Raw genomic sequence first — 19,108 nt, forward strand, 5'->3', positions numbered from 1 at the left:
TAAAATCTTTAAGAAAAAAAAAAAGATTTTATTTATTTATTTGACAGACAGGGCTCTGGGATCATGACCTGAGCCAAAGGCAGAGGCTTTAACCCACTGAGCCACCCAGGCACCCCAGCAAGCTTTAGTTTAAAGAAGAATTGGGTGAGAATTTGATTAACCAATAAATGGCAAGGGCCATTTATTTTGGCCATTTTTTTTTAACCTAAATTAGTTGTGAATCTCTTAGAGATTATAACTAGAAACTCTAACTAATTTAGACTGTTGTATGAAGTCTCTTTCCTCCAGCATGTTTAGTGGAATAGAAATTTTGGAACTGATAGTGGTAGGGCTAGACTAAGTCATTAGCCTCTCTGTAGACCAGCTGAACGACCTCTCTTTAAGTTGGAAGCTTCTAAGGCTTCAGGCATATCAAGTCACTCAACCAGTTAGTTAAATGGCAGCAGAGTTGGAACTAACTCCGTTCGACTATCTCTGAGTCTAGCATCCTTTCGGCTTTATTGAATATACTTCCAGGTTTTACTAGATTGCGGAAAAGACCATACTATTCTGAAAGCAGTAAGAGAACACATTCATGGTGGCCATATTAAAACTGAAGTTAGCATGGTGGACAAACCAGATGTTCTATACTCATTCTAATGGGAAGGCAAATATGATCTAGAAATCAATACATTGGGTACCCTCAACTATTGCTCTAAGCTGCAGAGAAAATCAAACAGGGTCCTGTGACAGAGAATAGCTCTACTTTGGTCCCGGAGGTCAGGGCTTCTCTGAGGAGATGAGTTTACCTGAATGATGTAAGAGGGAGGCAGCCATGTGTCTGTCTACGGGGAAAGCATTCCAACTAGTCAGAAGAGCAAATGCAGATCCCTGACACCAGAATGCATGTGGCGCAGTCAGGGGACATCAGGAAGGCCATTGTGGCTTCCGCTGTGGCGCCGACGGGCAGAGTGAGGGGAGATGAGGTCAGAAATGTGGCCAGGAGCCAGTTCTCGCCAGCCCTGCACATTTCAGCTGCACTGAGAAATGATTAGAAGATATTAAGCAGCAGAGCAATTGAAATGAATTCGTGCTTTAAAAAAGACAACTTTCAGGGCACCTCTGTGGCTCGGTCAGTTAAATGTTGAACTCTTGATTTGGGCTCGGGTCATGATCTCAGGGTTGTGGGATCGAGCCCCGCATCGGGCTCCACGCTCAGCGTAGAGCACTGAGTCTGCTTGTCCCTCTCCCGCTGCTCCTCCCCACACCCCCACTCACAAGCTCTCGCTCTCCTGCTCTCATATAAATAAATGACTAAAACCTTATAAAACAAGAGACAACTTTGGCTATCTGTGCAGGTGGGACAGCAGCCATGAAGTGAGTTAGGGGCTATTGCTAGGCAGGTCATAAGAGAGGTAACAAAGGTTGGCTTGAGTGGGCAGGACTTGCCAATGAGTTTTTGGTCCAGTCACAGGAGGACAGTGGTGCTGTTCACTACAGTGTGCAGGACTGGGGTATTGGGGGTGGAAGAAAAATTCCTTTGGAAGCAAGTATGTTTGAACACACTACTGGAAGTTCATGGGAATGTGTCTAGCTGGTGCTACGTGGAAGAGCCTGGAAATGAAAGACCTTGGATCTTTCGGACGACCTCACAGAAACTGAGTAGGGAATCATGACTCCCTTAAAGCAGGTGAGAAGTGAAAATTTCAGGAGGAAAACCCGTAAGATGGCAGGATAGAGCAGGGCTGGGAAGATTAAGAAATGTGGGTGTGTGTGTGTTGGGACCAGGGGTATCTCAAAAACACAGAGCAAACCCAGCACTTGATGTAACCTTCTTAATCCCCAGCCCACACCCCATCTGGCATAATTCAGTGGCGGTTGTTTTAAAGGGAAATATTCAAACATTAAACATAATACATTGAATTACATAGGTTCATTCAATCACTATAGAAAATAGCGGATTTTCTTATAGATCACTCTGGAAAGACATTTAATAATAAGGAAAGAGAGTTTTATTATGTTAAATGCAGGTTTCAAGTACTAAAAAATTATAAACTATGCTTTTTTGGAGTCAAATTTACAGTAGAACGGATCCATGGGGAAATAAAAAGGTCAAAGGAGCCCCCAAGACACCCTCTCCTTCTTTTATTTTTCCTAGAATAATCTGAAGTAGAAGTTTTGATGTAGATTAAAATTACTGTGGCTCTTTGTTAATAACAGTACTCAGGAATATTTTCAAGTCTGTCTTAGCCAATAGTGAGGGAAAGCAAATGGTGGAGAAGAGAGTTCCTTTCGGCTCTTGTCAGTTGTGATATGTTTGAAATTAGTACAATGTCTCAGAAAGGAAGTTGTTTGGCCAGTGTAAGTTCTTAACTAAAGATAAATTGTGTAATATATTTTTAAAAGGGGGGGGGACTCTTTTATTAAGGAGGGAAGAAGGACAAGAAGCTAGCTGAGTTCTGTCACTGCTAGATTTTTTATGAAATAAAAAAGGGGAACTTTCTTGATTTGAGTGGCTCTGATTTAAATGAAGATTCTGCCTTCATCTGCCTCTAGATGAATTAGGGCCAAGTTGATAACAGACTATTTACAAGAATAAAATGTGAGGAAAGAAATTGAACGGTGCAAGTTTTGGGGTCAAATAGTACAGATATGGGGGAAAAATGCTTTGTTTTTGCTATTATTCTTCTGAATCAATAACCAGTAGAAATCGGTTGGGATTTGTTGTCACATGAAATAAAAATAAATAAATAAATTTATTAGTGACACCAATAAGTTAGGCGGAAACAAAATTCAATTCTAAATGTGACTATTTTCATTTGGGTTTTTGTTTGGGTTTTTTTTTTCTTTTTTCCTATGGCATTTGGAATTGTTTCTTGTTTTTATTTCTTGAGAAAAACAATGTGTTTGGCTGTTATTTACCAAAAACACATGCGAGGTTTAGAGTGTACACACACGTTAGAGTTTTGTTTTGCTGTCATGATTCACTGTCTGGCTAACGCACGCCGTCATTACCCATATTTGTACACATATCATGGCCTTTTGTAATCAAAGATGACACCATTGATGGCACAAGCTCTGAATGGGGGTTTGATCAAGGAAGTTTTTTTCACAATCCTTGCCCGTTAGATAAACAGTCTGGCCTTTGAAGTCTGGAGTGGCTGCTCAAAGTACGTGATTTCCAAAATTTTGACTTTTTTTTTTGTCTCCTGGCAACATAACATATTTCTACTTTGCCCCCACCCCCAATCCAGAAAGTTCCGCTGCTGTTTTAAAGTTTAGAACAACAAATGGGACTGTTGTCTCAGATTGAGGATTCAGGGCTATTGAAGCTCTCCTCCCTGCCTTCTGTTTATGTAGACAGATAATAACAATTCTGAATACAAATACAGCAAATAAAGAGAACCCTTCTCTTGGCAGATTGGTGAGCATGCCTCTTTGGTTATATAAATAGCGCTCCCGGAGTTCTCCAGTTCTCATGTCAACTTCATGAAGCCTTTTTCACAGTTTAGCAAAGACAACTTGGTGGTGGGGGGGTGGGGAGTTGGTAGGGGTATGGTCGAAGGGAACTGGAAACAAGCTAATGCAAAAGATTAGTGGTGTGAATGCCAGTCCCGACTGCAGAAACCTTTGGTTCTTCCATCTGAAATCTGACACCAAGCTAGCCTGTGGTCTCCATGGGCTCCTCCAGTAGAAACTCATAGCATAACTGGGCTCTTGGCTGAACTCCCAGGGGCTGCCTCTGAGATGTCCCCAATTCACAGCGGTCAGCTTCCCCTGTCCCTGCCCTTTGCCTTTCCAACCCTCTATCCTACATTAAGGCAACCTGGCGTAGCTCTAGATATGGTTTGAATTTCACAGGACGTTAAAGTGCTTCTCATTGATAGCATTGATATAAAGGACACCTTCAGATTTCTCAACCTCAGCACTATTGACCTATTGAGCTGGAAAATTCTTTGTTGTGGGAGACTCGCCTGTGCCTTATAAGATGTTTAGCGGCGTCCTTGGCTTCTACCCACTAGATGCTAGTAAACCAACCACCCTTCCCAGTGTGGCAATCAGAAATGTCCCTCGACATTGCTAAATGTCCCCTAGGGGCAAAATCATTCCCAGCTGAGAACCACCCAGTTATAGCAAAGAAAACTAACATTTATTTGTCGTCTCTGATGTGCCAGATGTCTTTTAGAGGTTTCATGTAATCTTGACAATTCTCTTTTCATAGATTAGGAACCTGAGGGATGGCAAGGATAAGTGTTGCTATTCTTTCCTTTTGTTCTGGGTTGTTCTCCACACCCCCCCACCAGTACTTAACAATGAAAATGCTTTGTAAAACCAGGGAAGTTATCTTATACCAAGAAAAAACAGAAAACGTCATTTTTAGTATTTTTATTCTATACTATATATTTTAGACATTATTTATTCTTTGTATCTTAGACATTCTGTAAAGTACAAACACTTAGCTTGAAAATTTATCACATGTATGAAAAACTAAAAAAATCACTATTGGAGGGGCACCTGGGTGGCTCAGTTGGTTAAGCATCCCACTCTTGGTTTCGTTCAGGTCATGGGATTAAGTCCCACGCGGGGCTAAGTCCCTCCACGTTCAGCGAGGAGTCTGCTTGAAGATTCTCTCCCTCTGTCTCTCCCCCTACTTACTGTTTCTCTCAAATAAATAAATCTTTAAAAAAAAATAATAATCACACGGTACCTGATGGGTCCGTCAGTTGAGTGTCCAACTCGGTTTTGGCTCAGGTCATGATCTCGGGGTTGTGGAATCAAGCCCTGCCCTGGGCTCCACCCTCAGCTCAGAATCTGCTTGAGATTCTCTCCCTCTCCCTCTACCCTTCCCCCCACCAAATAAATAAATACAATCTTTGAAAAAAAATATAACTACTGGATATTGACTAACCCACCTAAATTAAGGTCACCTACCCTCTTATCCCTGGAAAGTGACCAGATCTTCTTGGGTTTGTCATTTCTTCTGGTTTCTGGAATGATAAGCTGATCTAAAATCTTGCATGCACTTCTGTTATCACCTTCCTGGCTTACACTCTGACTAGTCTATTTTTCCCTGATAACCTGCATTTCTTATACCGTCTCTTTTCTCTGTTTATCTTTGTCTTCCCAGAGACCTCAAGAAAATATCCCTCCGTCCCATTTGAAAGGGGAAGAAAGAAATCATATTTAATGTGTGAAAAAAATGCTATCCCTGTAACAGGGACATACTGTTGTTTAGTATTAAAAAACTTATAGGTGCTGGGGCGCCTGGGTGGCTCAGTGGGTTAAGCCACTGCCTTCGGCTCGGGTCATGATCTCAGTGTCTGGGATCAAGCCCCACATCGGGCTCTCTGCTCAGCGGGGAGCCTGCTTCCCCCTCTGTCTCTGCCTGCCTCTCTGCCTACTTGTGATCTCTCTCTCTCTGTCAAATAAAATATAAAAAATCTTTAAAAAAAAAAAACTTATAGGTGCTTGGAAAGGCATTGAAATTGGTTTGCAGAATTTCCGTCTCCTCCTCCTTTTCAAACCCCAGTTGTTTTTTGCTTACCTGAAATTAACATCAGTGACCGATGTTTTTCTATTGTAAGTATGTCTTAGTGGTGCTATATACTACTACGGGCTAGACTTGGAAAGCTAGTAATCAAATACGCCATTGTCAGAAACATTGAAGGCCAAGTGTAATTTTCCAAAAATTTCAGTATGTTTATCACAAATAAATGTACCGTGAATGTGTTTCAAAGATTTTTTAGTTTATTGAGGAAACTGGCAGGATGGTAAAACCAGTTTAGAAAGATTATGGGGGAGACCTAAGCATTTATAGTCGTTGAAAAAACGATACAGGGCTAAGATTGTTAAATTAGATACAGAACTGTTAACTACTGCACCAGGCAATAAAACAGTTGTGGGGTGGGGGGAGAGGAGGTTATCTTTTATACAAGATGGAAATCATTAGCATTTTAACTGGATGAATTTGTTTCTGCTGGTCAAATCATCAGATCCATTGGCATTCCTATCAGGTTTTTACAAATTAATTTCTACTCTTACACATATGTAAGATATCGTAATCTAAAGTAAATAGTGAGTTAAACAAAGGTTTCTAATTTCTCTAGAAAATTGGATAACCCTTGGTTGTCAGTTAGACACTTAATACTTTTGGGGATCAGAAAAATAATATAAACCTATCATGAAAAGTTTGAAAATACTTTTTTTTAAAATTTTTTATTTTTTTATTTTTTTGAGAGAGAGAGAGTGTGTGTGTGTGTGTGTATGTGTGCGTGTGTGCACATAAGCCAGGGGAGAGGCAGAGGCAGGGAGAGAGAGAATCTTAAGCAAACTCTCCACTGATTGCAGAGCCAGACACAGATTGATCTGTGGACCCTAAGATCACAGCTTGGTCTCAGGACCCTAAGATCATGATCTGAGCTGAAATCAAGATGCGGACACTTAACCAAATGAGCCACCCGGGTACCCCAAAATACTAAATTTTTCTAAAGGAGAGAAAAAACCTACCCTCAACCCACTACCTAGATGTAACCACTATAAATAGAATTCACATTTCCTTACAAGTTTCTCTCTAAATCATTTTAACAGTGAAGTCATTATTATAGAAAAAAAATGGTAGGCTCTTCTTTTTCTTTTACATATTCTCACATTTCATATGTATTTTGTCACAAATGAAAGTGTCCTATAAACATTTTAATGTCTATATAATGATTTGGCATTTTTGCCTCATTCTTTCCACTGTTTTTTCTAATCCTAAAATTATTTCTTTATTATGAATAAATAATGCACTTAATTATGAAATTTTTAGTTACAAAAAATACATAGAAAATAATATAGTGGCGAGTGGTGGAAGTACAACCTAGTGTAAGAAATAAAATATCACTAATAGAGTTTCCCCAACCTTCAATAATTCTTCCAGATGGACTCCTTTCCTGATGTAACATTCTCCTGCATTTAGTCCTTTTTCACATTTATTTCTATACTTTCACTACCTATAGAAAGCATATAGTATTTTCGAATATTTTCCACCTTTATACAAATCATATCATAGGTTCTCAAGGTATAAAGGTCCTACAACTTGCTTTTCCCTACCGACATGCTTGCTTTGATTTAATCCATGTAGTTACTCAGAAACCATTTACTCTCCTTGCTGTAGGGTCTCAGACCTTGTTTATCCACTTTCCTGTTGCTACATGTTGGATTTGTTAACAGGTTTTTACCAAGATCTCCAATGTTGCTAGCGACGTTCTGTGCCTACTCTGCCGCCCCGTGTGCCTGTGTGAGGGCAGGAGGGCCCCCAACAGGCACGGTCACTAACAACTTTGCTGCCCTCACCTTTCACAAAATCACGAACGTGACTCTCCCGATTTATACTCCCACCTACAAAGTCTGAGAGTCTAGTTACTCTGCTTCAGGGGCTGGCAGACCTTTTCTGTGAAGGAGTAGCCCAGAAATATTTCAGCCTTGGTAAGCTACATGGTCTCTGTCATAACCTCAACTCTGCACCTGTCAAGCGAAAGCAGCCGTCAGTCATCCTCCTAGCTAGCAAGTTACGAGTCATGGGTAGCTGCTTAGATATGGCCTCAGGCTAGAGTGTGCCGACCCCTGTTTGACGTCCTCACCAAGGTCTGGAATTTCAAATACCTTAAATGTTTCTACCCAAATGGGTGTGAAATGGTAAATTGAGATTTTCATTTGTATTGCCAACCAGCAGCAAAGCATTTTTCGTTTCTTAGCCACTTAGGTTTTTCTCTTCTGTGGTTTATTTATTCATTTTTCTTTTCCTTATTCTCTTATTTTGTGGGTCTTTTCTTTATTGGCTTTTAGGAGCTCTTTCTGTCTTCTGGATAGTAATCCTTTGTTACATGCTTTGCAAACATGTTCTTAGAGTATAGTGGGTTTTGTTCCACTTCTTAAAAAGTCATCTTTGGATGAAAAGACGTTTTCAGTTAAAATAAAATTAAATTTATCCAAGCATTTGGCTTTGTGGGGGGAAAAAATGTTTTTTTCATGCACGCGGAGAATGTGAAAGGTGACCACAAAAGAAAGATATCACTTTCTCGTATGTGAGGGAGGAAATACTTTCTCCCATCGGATGTGAGCACCGGAATGTCCTCACTTGTGTCCCAGACTTTTTTTCACAGTCTAGTAGTTTTCTTGATCGCTGACAGCTTGTCCAGTTGTGCAATCTGTTGTATAGTAAAGTATCCCGAAGCACCGCTGTAGCCAGTGTCGCCCCAAGGCAGGCATCTGACATTGATGAAACGTTTGTCGGTTTCACAAGTTCACAGGCTTTGCTCTTGCAAGCCAGCTGACGTAGCTGGAAGGAGAAAGAGACCCTCCCACTTGCGTTTGTTAATTGACTTTGATGAGCTTGTCTGCGATGCCTAAATGGTTCCAGAACAGAGAGAGCCGTTATAATCTGAAGAACTTTTTAGAAAGTCACACCGGCTGGCTACAACTGCGCGCACCTCCAGCCAGCAAGGAAAAGGAAAGCAGTTGATGGATATGCCGGTCAGCAAAGCCACCCTTGGCTGCCTTGAGCTTTTTAACTGAGTTCTTGCCCCTGTGAAGCCCATTCTTGCTCTCTGGAGAGCTGGGTGCACTTGGAACGGGGCTGGCATGCTTGACAGACGCTTCATGTCTCCTCAGACTAAGTACATCATTCCTGGGGTAAGCAGGCGGGCAGGGAGGCAGGCCAGATGCACGGTGTGGTTTAAAGAGAACAGGAATGTCCTTGATTGTTAGCGAGCTCAAGCTCAATCACGTTCGTCGCTTCACTTTTTTAAAAGTTTTGCTTATCATGCCAGAAATGTCATTTGCAGTGCGATTATGTAAATGTTCCGGGGCGGTTGAAGCAAGGAGAGCTGTAACTCTGGTTTTAAACTGTGTGTAATTGAGATCAGTATAGTAGCTTGTGGCAGAGAGAGGGAGAGACTGGGAGACACTGGAAAATGGAAATGCTTTCTCCAGCTGTGGACAGTGGGTCCCTTACGCATAACACTGACAGTCTGGACACTTGCTGCTTGCTTTCTTTTCTTTTCTTTTTTTTTTTTCTTTCCAGAAGCCTTTCTATGTAAATCAAAATGATTTGACTTTCTGCATGGATGCAAATTCAGAGTTCGTTGCTTGTTTGTCGCTTCAAAAAATTTGTGAATTTAATGAAATACAGAAATGGGAGTCTAATGTTTAAAAAAAAAAGTAAGCATAGAGCTTTACCAGACAAAAACTGGATGTTTGGATCTTTCGATTTGGAATGGATCTTTGAAAGTAAAGATCACATCATTATGGGGCCCTTCGAGGGAAGTTTTCAGGAAAAAACAGTCATCGCGCTAGAACCCAGATGTAAGGTAGAGCCTGTAAAAAGAAAAATCCTGAGGTTACAAAGGTCTGTGCCAATAGGACATGAAAATACCTTTTTAAAATCAATTAAGTACAGCTTGCCTAGAAATTCTTTCCAAGGTACCTCTTCTGTTTCTGGCTCCAATACACCCTAAGTTCATCTAACAAAAAAAAAAAAAAAAAAGGAAAAAAAAGAAAAGAGAGAAAGGAAGGAAGAGAAAAGGAAAAGTCCTTACTGAGAAATACCTGTGTGTGGTAATCACTTGTTCGGTCTTATATCAGATGACGGCATTAGCACAATCAGGCAACTGTGAGATGAGTCGCTTGATCTAGGTGCTTTTAATTATCTTTTGTTATATTTCATCTAGAATTTTTTAAGCACACCCTTTTCCTTGCTTGTGCTTGCCCCCGTTAAATGTTGTGTACCACGGTTCTATTTCCCAAGACTCTGGCATGGCTGGCTATGTGCACACTAATTCTAAAGCTATCGCTCGCCTGTACTTTAGAAATTATTCAATACCTGTTTGTTCTCAGGGGCCTCTAGAATCATCCTTTCCCGTAAACTTGCCTGCTTTCTAAGAATGTGATCGCACACAAAATAGCTGTTATGATTGTTTCTGCAAAGGAATTCTCTTATGAATTGGGAAAATGTATAATTCTGACCCCCAAATTGCTAAGTATCCTAACACATTCCAGGGGTCATTTTGAATATTTTCAGCAGTGAAATATGGCACAAAAATGTCACAGTTATTTAATTGGGATGTCAATCTAGATGACTTCAGAATAGTGGAGTGGTTTATCGTAGAGTTAATTTCGGTTCTGTGAAGGATGATTGGGGAATCCACACAGGGACGATTTATCCTTTTAAACTACTTTCTCCACCAACCCCCCCCCCCTGTCCTAGCTCTTTGTTTCCTGTGATCTAATCATTTCTCATTTTAACTAATACGAGTGTTTGAATAGGCTGGTAAACATGTGGATTTTTCCTTTAAGGGTTAAAGTTTAAAGTAAGTCCTTAGAAAAATAATTCTCTTTCCATTTTACACCTTCATCCCGTCAGTCTCAAAAACTCCCCAATGATGACAGAAGCTAGTTTTTCAATTTGGACAATAATACAAAGGAAGATAATTTTAAAATCCATATATGTCTGTGTATACATTCGTGTGTGTATGTATATATATTGTGGAATAACTTTTTAGGAGGCTGAAGAAGCTACATGACCCTTATTTTTGTTCTAACCAAGTATGTTTTCAGCTTTTCTATCAGTTGTACTCCTTTAAAATCACTGCAAATCCCAAACACACAAAAACACATCTAGAAACCATACACTTCATTCTTATTTTGGTGAAGGTGAAATTAATAAACTAGTAAAAATTGATACTGATAATTACTTTTTCACTATCAAGGGCAAAAAAAAGATTCTGACTAGTGTTAAGTGCATTTGTTATCTTTTTATGAATGCTGGTATTGTTGCATTAAGTTTCTTGAACTTGAATATTCGTTATGACTGAAATTGTGTGCCCAACAGAAATGACCCATCCGACTTATGTAGGCTGTTTTGTTTAGTTAACCCATTACCCACAATTTCAGTTTTTCTGACTGTGGTTAAGAGCAAGTGTTTGGATCTGGTCAAACTTGACTTTGACTATTAGGCCATTCCCTTAATAATAACTGTACGATTGGCAAATTTTGATCATCTCCGAATTATAAAATTAAGAATACTAATATCTGCATTTCCAGTATTTGTGAGAATTTTTCTTTAAAATCACAATGCATAGATACTGTTTAGCACGGTGCCTAAGTTACTGAGGGAATGCACTTGCCTGTCTACATTTTCTACTCTGCCTAATAATGAAAGAACTTAGCTCAGAGATCCCAGACCATGATCTCTAGAAGAGGCAGCAGGGGAAATTTGTGAGCTGTTTTTGATTTGCACATTGGAAGAAAGAGAGATTAAAATAAATAACAGCCCTGCAAAGTGGGACTCCCTAAGTGGTTATCTGCGGACCTGGGATCAGAGGGCCAGGAGAAGGCAAGTGCAAACCCACCGGAAACGATATGCAAATATTTGAGTCTATGTATACATTCTCATTTTCTAGCTTTCACAGATTCTCACTGTGGCCCTCGACTCCCAAAGGGTAAAGCACCAGACCTCCTAAATGACGACCAGCCCAAAAGAGAAAAAAAAAAAAAAAAAAAAATCAAAAGATGAAGGAGGTTAAGTGTTCTAAAAAGTCTAGTAATTTTTGAATTATTATTCCTTCTTTCTCTTAACCTTTCTATTGCTAAAGCAGTTGGGAAGGGGAAAAAGAAGAGGACATTGACGGGAGCCCTGTATCCTGCAGGGGAGGAGAACTTTCCCTTTCTTCCCTTCTGGGTTCTTTGGCTGGTCTCATAATTAAATTGACATGAAACAAATGAACAGAAAAAAAATTTAATTGTGTACATACGGGAACCCATAAAAATATGAGACTCAAAGAAATGACCAAAGTAGGCGGCTGTTTCAGAAAAAGAAACAATACATTTTTGGAGAACTCACAAAGCAGGGGTTCGGGCTTGAAGTCGCAAATTAGTGAAGACGTAACAAAGTTTGTTCATACAGCATTTTTGGCCTTGAATTCCCCCTCTCTGGGGGTAAAGACGTTTTCTACCCTCCTGGTACAGGGAGGGTGTCTTCAAATGGGAGATTTATGTTCTGCTCTCAGGGGGACAAAGGAGGTTCAGAGTGTCCTTGCACCAGCTGTTTCTTGAGTAACTGTAATTCAAAATAATGAGTATGCTGAAACTGGCATATTTTGGGGTGGCATAGTCTGTTCTGCAGGCCCGCCTTTGAAATCCCCAAGGAGTTTCCCAATTCAGAGGTTGAGTTGGTAGATTGCTCTAGTATTTTACTGAATTGGTCTTCTTAGTCTTGAAAATAAATCAATTAAAAAATTTTTATATGATGTTAGTTTCAGGTCAGCGTAGTGATTTGACATTTACATACACTGTGAAGTGCTCCCCATCGTAAGTCTAGTTCCATCTGTCACCATGCAAAGTTGTGACAATATCATGGACTGTGTTCCCTGTGCTGTGTTCCACATCTTAATGACTCATTTATTTTAGAACCAGAAGTTGGTACCTCTTAATCACCTTCATCTAATTTGACCATCGCCCCACCCCTCTCTGCTCTGGCAACCACCCGTTTGCTCTGTGTATCCATGAGTCTGTCTCTGGTTTTGTTGGTTTATTTATTTTGGTTTTTAGACTCCACATATAAGTGAAATAATACCGTATTTGTCTTTCTCCATCTGACTTATTTCCCTTAACATAATAATACTCTGGAGGTCCATCCATGTTGCTGCGAATGACAAGGTTTTGTTTTCATGGCTTTTTCTAAACAAATGTTTATACACACATGCACACAAACTCACCGTATCTTTAGCCATTCATCTATTGATGGACACACTTAGCTTACTTCCATATCTTGGCTATTGTAAATAAAACTACCATGAACATAGGGGTGAATATATCTTTCTCAGTGTTTTCATTGGGGGAGGCGGTAAATACTACAAAAGTAGAATCACTGGATTGTATGGTATTTCTATTTTTAATTTTTTGAGGACCTTCCTGCTGTTTTCCATAGTGGATGTACCAATTTACATTCCCACCAACAGTGCACGAGGGTTCTCTTTTACCCACATCCTTGCCAACACTTATTCTTTCTTGTCTTTTTACTACTCGCCATATTGACAGGTGTGAGGTGATCTCTCATTGTGGTTTTAATTTGCATTTACCTGATGATTAGTGATGGTGAGCATCTTTCCATGTGTCTGCTGTCTGTATGTCTACTTTGGAAAAATGTTTACTCAGGTCCTCTGTCCATTTTTTTTTTGTAAAGATTTTATTTATTTATTTGACAGAGAGAGATCACGAGTAGGCAGAGAGGCAGGCAGAGAGAGAGAGGAGGAAGCAGGCTCCCCACTGAGCAGAGAACCCAATGCGGGACTCGATCCCAGGACCCTGAGATCCTGACCTGAGCCGAAGGCAGCGGCCTAACCCACTGAGTCACCCAGGCGCCCCCTCTCTGTCCATTTTTAAATCAGATTTTTTAGGGTATTGAGTTGTATGATTTTTTGATATTTGGGTTATTAACACCTTATCAGATTTATCGTTCACAAATATCTTCCTGTTCAGTATTTGCTCTTTCCTTTTGTTGATGGTTTCACAATTAGGTATTTAGGAAGAGGTATTCCTATGGAAACAAAATAAAAATGATGGTTAATGATTAGAGTAAATTATAAACGTAGTCAGAGTTCTATAGGTCATCAGTTAAGACTTCTAGATTGAACTCAAAGCATTTTCAGATAGAATGAGGACAGCCAGTAGCAATCGGACAGATTTCCTAGTTTGCAGTTGAGATGTCTCTGGTGATTTTCATGAGCGGCCATACCACAATAGGCATGAAGATGGTTTATACAAGAGCTGTTGTGGTGATTTCCCTGAAGTTCATACCAAGTTGTCCAACTTTAGTTTGCATAGCTTTAGAAAAAGAGCAGTTTTACTTCTTAGTGATTCCAAGTCACAGGGTGGGAGAAAATTGGAATTTTGGAAAATTGGAAGTCAGTTATTTTGGAACATTGTAGCCAGATATTGGAGAAAACTAGAAGCATTCAAATCCGGATAGTTTATAATAGAAAACATAAATCAATTAACGGGACTGGAATCTGATATCCAAAAGGGTTTATTTATAGTTTTCCATTGAAACAGATTTTTTCTCGGGGCAGTTACCCCTATTTCTATCAAAGATAATCAAAGTAAGACTAATGTTTTTGCAAAAAAAGTCTAGTCCCATTATACTTGGCCTGATTATTTACATTAAGTGCAGCAAGAATAGCGGTTGACCATATGGACTTTTCAAAGTTTGCTTTGCTGAAACATTTTTTTAAAGATTTGTTTATTTATTTGAGAGGGAGGGAGAGAGAGAGAGAGTATGATCAGGGGGAGGGGCAGAGAGGGAGGAGAGAAAATCCACCGGGAGGTCAGTAGGGAAAAAAAGTGATTTTTTCATCTTTGTACATGAGTAGACTTTACTAAATTGCTATAGGTCATAGGGAGCTGAAGGAGGGCTGTGGGGGAGAAGGGAGGGAGTAGAAAAAGTTTTCCTTAAATCTCAAGAAATAACTTAAAAAACCCATTTCAAACAAAAAGTCAGGAAAATTATAATCATCCTCACCAATTCATTTAGCCCCTATAATTAATTCTTATTCTGCTTGAATTTAGTGTTTCCATTAGTTCTGGAAATTCTTACCCAGTTCAGTGATATGGTCTTTAAGTTATCAGAAACCTCTCTCCTAAAAAAGAAAAGAAAAAAAAAAAAAAAAAAAAAGGGAAACCTCTCTCCTAGAGTACTTGTCAGAGTCCTTTGCATGAACCTCTCATAACTTTGGTTAAAGATCTTTTTTTTTTTTTTTTTTTAACTTTGGTTAAAGATCTGATGAGAGTTCATTATAATGCAATTGACAAGGAAATTTGGTTGTCTCTGTAACATACATTTTAAAATAATAACTAGAGGGCGCCTGGGTGGCTCAGTGGGTTAAGCCGCTGCCTTCGGCTCAGGTCATGATCTCAAGATCCTGGGATCGAGTCCTGCATCGGGCTCTGCTCAGCGGGGAGCCTGCTTCCCTCTCTCTCTCTCTCTGCCTGCCTCTCTGCCTGCTGTGATCTCTCTCTGTCAAATAAATAAATTAAATTAAATTAAATAATAACTAGAGGAGCACCTGGGAAACCTGCTTCTCCCTCTCCCACTCCCTCTGCTGTGTGCCCTCTCTTGCTGTGTCTCTCTCTGTCAAATAAATAAATAAAATCTTTTTTAAAAACTAAAAAAAATAATAACTAGAATGATGACTGATCGCATTATACCAGGTCACATCATAGTTTTAGGAATTTCATACAATTTCTAGAACACTTATATTAATAATTTCCGTATATATTTTGTCTAAAGAATGTTTAGCATCACTTCTTATTTGACAGTTTAACATATGCAATAAGCATAATTAGTGTAATACCTCTCTATTTATAAGGTTTGGGGGAATAACTCTTTTGAGATATGGATCTCTATGGATCCTCTACAAAATCCCAAACTTAGTTTGAGGTCAGAAAGACTTCATTTAGAATTTGATTTGGGGAAGCTTCTTCAAAAATATCAAAAGGTTTTGGACGCTTGACCAAATAGGATTGTGGAACATTACAAAATTTAAGATTTAATGTGCTATTTAACCAAAGTGACAATAAAAGATTATAAAAACAAATACAGAAGGTTACACAGTTGTGAGCAAAACTTAGTTGATTGATTATTGAGAAGATTCAGTTTTCTTAAGTAATCAAAGATGTGATTAAAACAAAATGGAGCTCAAGAAATTATTTTGTTTTGTTTTGTTTTAAAGATTTTATCTATTTATTTGACAGAGAACACAAGTAGGCAGAGAGGCAGGCAGAGAGAGAGGAAGGAAAGCAGGCTCCCTGATGAGCAGAGAGCCTGATGTAGGGCTTGATCCCAGACCCTGGGATCATGACCTGAGCTGAAGGCAGAGGCTTAACCCACTGAGCCACACAAGCACCCCAGGAAATTCTTTTGGTAAGACATATAATCTTTGCTTTCTAGGCATATTTACTAAAAGGTAGGAAAAAATCTCTCATGGTCTCATAATCAGCATCAGACCAAGAGTACAAAGAACTTTGTCCCTTTTGCAGATGAAAGAAAATTAAGATTTATTTTTACATAAACACCCTCTTAAAGCTTATTTTTAAAAACCTTTATGTTTATAATTCAACGTTAGTCAACTGGATTGCACAAGATGAAATTCTCTCCCTCTTTCTTTCTGTCTCTCTCTTCCCAACTGCCTGCTTCCATTTCGTTTGTCCTCTGTTTCCCTTTTCCTCATTCTGAAATAGCCGGTTATATTTTAGGACAAAATTAGTGTCTTTTCTCTTAACAAAAATGCGTGTCCATATCTGATACTTTTTCTTGCCCCAGAAGATTTTTCACTTTCCATGCAAAAAGATTTGTGTCCTTTATTATTTCCACTTGATTTATTATGTCTCTATTTTTTAAATTTTTATTTTTTTTAAAGATTTTATTTATTTATTTGACAGAGAGAGATTACAAGTAGGCAGAGAGGCAGGCAGAGAGAGAGAGGAGGAAGCAGGCTCCCTGCTGAGCAGAGAGCCTGATGTGGGACTCGATCCCAGGACCCTGAGATCATGACCTGAGCCGAAGGCAGTGGCTTAACCCACTGAGCCACCCAGGCACCCTATTTTTTAAATTTTTAAAAGATTTTATTCATTTGAGAGCAAAAGAGACAAAGATAGTGACAGAGAGCATGAGTGAGGAGGAGAGGGAGAAGCAGGCTCCCCACTGAGCAGGGAGCCCCACGTGGGGCTCGATCCCAGGATCCCGGCATTATGACCTGAGCCGGAGGCAAACGCTTAACGACTGACCCCCCAGCACCGCTGTATTTCTATTTTAATTATATTTATTAATTAGAATTCATTCTTAACTCTTAAGAAACTGTAACTTCTAATAAAAACTAAGAAGTAAGCAATTATGAACTTTGTATCAGCATACTTTAGATTAGCAAAATTATGAATACATTTTATAATTCTTAGAAACATAGGCTTCCTCATCGTTTAATTTTAAGTGTGGTACACATTTACTAACAGACTCAAATATCTTTAGTTCCTCTGTAATAAGCCAAAATTGGGTAAAACTTCTGTTTGGTAATTAATGTTTCAATATTCTGTCTTAGTTAGAAATAATCTAGGTAATACAATAAGACAATTGTTTAGAATGAGAGCTCTCTAAAAATAATTTCTTTTCTTCAAATGAAGACATTTTTCCAATTCTAATATCCTTCATGTGCCCATCGATCAGTAAGATCTTTTATTTATCTCAATAGCAACTCAAATCAGTAAGCCTTTTTATGGCTTCACCATGGATACAAGAAATGTCCCAAAAGAGGGCGCCTGGGTGGCTCAGTGGGTTAAGCCGCTGCCTTTGGCTCAGGTCATGATCGCAGGGTCCTGGGATCAAGTCCCGCATCGGGCTCTCTGCTCAGCAGGGAGCCTGCTTCCCTCTCTCTCTCTGCCTGCCTCTCCATCTACTTGTGATTTCTCTCTGTCAAATAAATAAATAAAATCTTAAAAAAAAAAGGGGGGGGTAGCCTTAAAAGACCCAGAAAATCACTCTCAGAGTTAGCCTAAGAAAACAAAGACCTGGGGCCCCTGGGCGGCTCAGTGGGTTAAGCCGCTGCCTTCAGCTCAGGTCATGATCTCAGGGTCCTGGGATCGAGCCCCGCATCAGGTTCTCAGCGGGGAGCCTGCTTCCCCCTCTCTCTCTGCCTACCTCTCTGCCTATTTATGATCTCTGTCTGTTAAATAAATAAATAACATCTTTAAAAAGAAAAAAAAAAAGTAAGCAAAGACCTTCATTATCACAGGCAGTAACAATGGTATAGTGAAAACAGTGTCTCTGCTTTTCCCTGCCTCCAATCAGAGGGATGCTAATACAGTGATACAGTCAGGTGCTCCTGAAATGGGACTGTTCCAGCACTAGCAAGACAGATGATGGAGACGACAAAGACCCTTCAAGGACTGGGACCCCTCCTGACAAATTTCCCCGAGAGTTTGTTTGCATGGAAGACAAAGAGAATGGTCCTCATGACTTCAGGTCTCAGAATCCCATTCTACTTGACACGTGTTGGTATATATACCTTCTGGCTGATGGACACCAGAGAGAATATTCTCCCTGGTCATAACCCAAGCTCTCAGGACATAGAACAAGACCAAAGAAAAACCTCATCCTGTTTTTACCTAGGGAACGCACAACAAAGTTTATCTAGACAGACGCTGGTCTGGAGAGAACCATCAGCATATTGGTTGGTGAGGCCAGCTCACACAGCAAGATTAAAAGACCCAGGCCTGCATTCTCCCCCTGGCTTTCCTCCTTATTCCAGATGACACAAAAGACAGAGACAAAAGAAAATAATGCCCAGTTCTAAGGAATCCATAGAAAACAAGGGTACCCATGATAAACCTTCCCAGAGAGGAACTAGGAACCTTTCATTTTTCTCCTGCTAATCTAAATTTAGAAAAAGAAGAGAACTCTCGCTACTCTTGCTCCCAATAAAGCCTGTAGGCAGTCACCTGGGAGACTGATATGGTAGGACTTCTTAATTTCTGCTGGCTCTTGTCAGGAGGTCCAGAATTCTGCAGCCACAGGGGTCTTGGCACGAGCGATATCCAGACAGGGGAGAACCCCAGTTTGGGCGCCAAACCTGTGTTGGAGGAAAATTTCCCTTTCTCCCTTCTGGTTTCTTTGGCTGGTCTAATAATTCAATGAAAAAAGAAGACAGATTAACAGGAGAAAGCAAACTTAATTTCATATAATGGGAGTCCGTAAAAATATGAGACTCAAAGTGACCAAAGCAGACAGGTGTTGATGGCTTTTAGGCCAAGAAACAATAAGTTTGTGAAGAATTGGCAAAGCAAAGAGGTTTGGGCAAATCAGTGAAGAGGTAACAAGGCCTCAAATTCCCTATCTCTAGCCATAAGGGTGCCTTTCCCCCTCCTGGTAAACAGAGTGTGTTCAGGTATGGGATTTGTTACCTGCTTTCTGGGGGGACAAAGGAGGGTCAAAGTATTTGTTCTGCCCCAACTGTTTATTAAGTAACTTCAAGTCAAAATAATTTTTATTCCACTTTGGAATTTTTGGAGGTGGACTGTTCTGCTCTCCTTCAACTCCTATATG

At 39.8% G+C, this 19,108-nt stretch overlaps 1 protein-coding gene across 6 annotated transcripts in view; it reads left to right on the forward strand.

Annotated features, from left to right (window-relative positions):
• The window catches only part of CACNB2 (calcium voltage-gated channel auxiliary subunit beta 2), a 382,104-nt gene that overhangs the window by 187,125 nt on the left and 175,871 nt on the right, over positions 1-19,108 (forward strand). Inside the window, exon 1 of one of the 6 annotated variants that reach the window (XM_044227108.1) lies at positions 8,635-8,652. The exons of the other annotated variants lie outside the window; for them this stretch is intronic. The gene's annotated coding sequence lies outside the window, so the exon portion shown is untranslated. Of the gene's footprint in view, positions 1-8,634; positions 8,653-19,108 lie in introns of those variants that run through there. 6 annotated transcript variants of the gene reach the window in all.

Source organism: Neovison vison, chromosome 12 (genome assembly GCF_020171115.1).
Source record: "Neovison vison isolate M4711 chromosome 12, ASM_NN_V1, whole genome shotgun sequence".
NCBI classification, from domain to species: Eukaryota; Metazoa; Chordata; class Mammalia; order Carnivora; family Mustelidae; genus Neogale; species Neogale vison.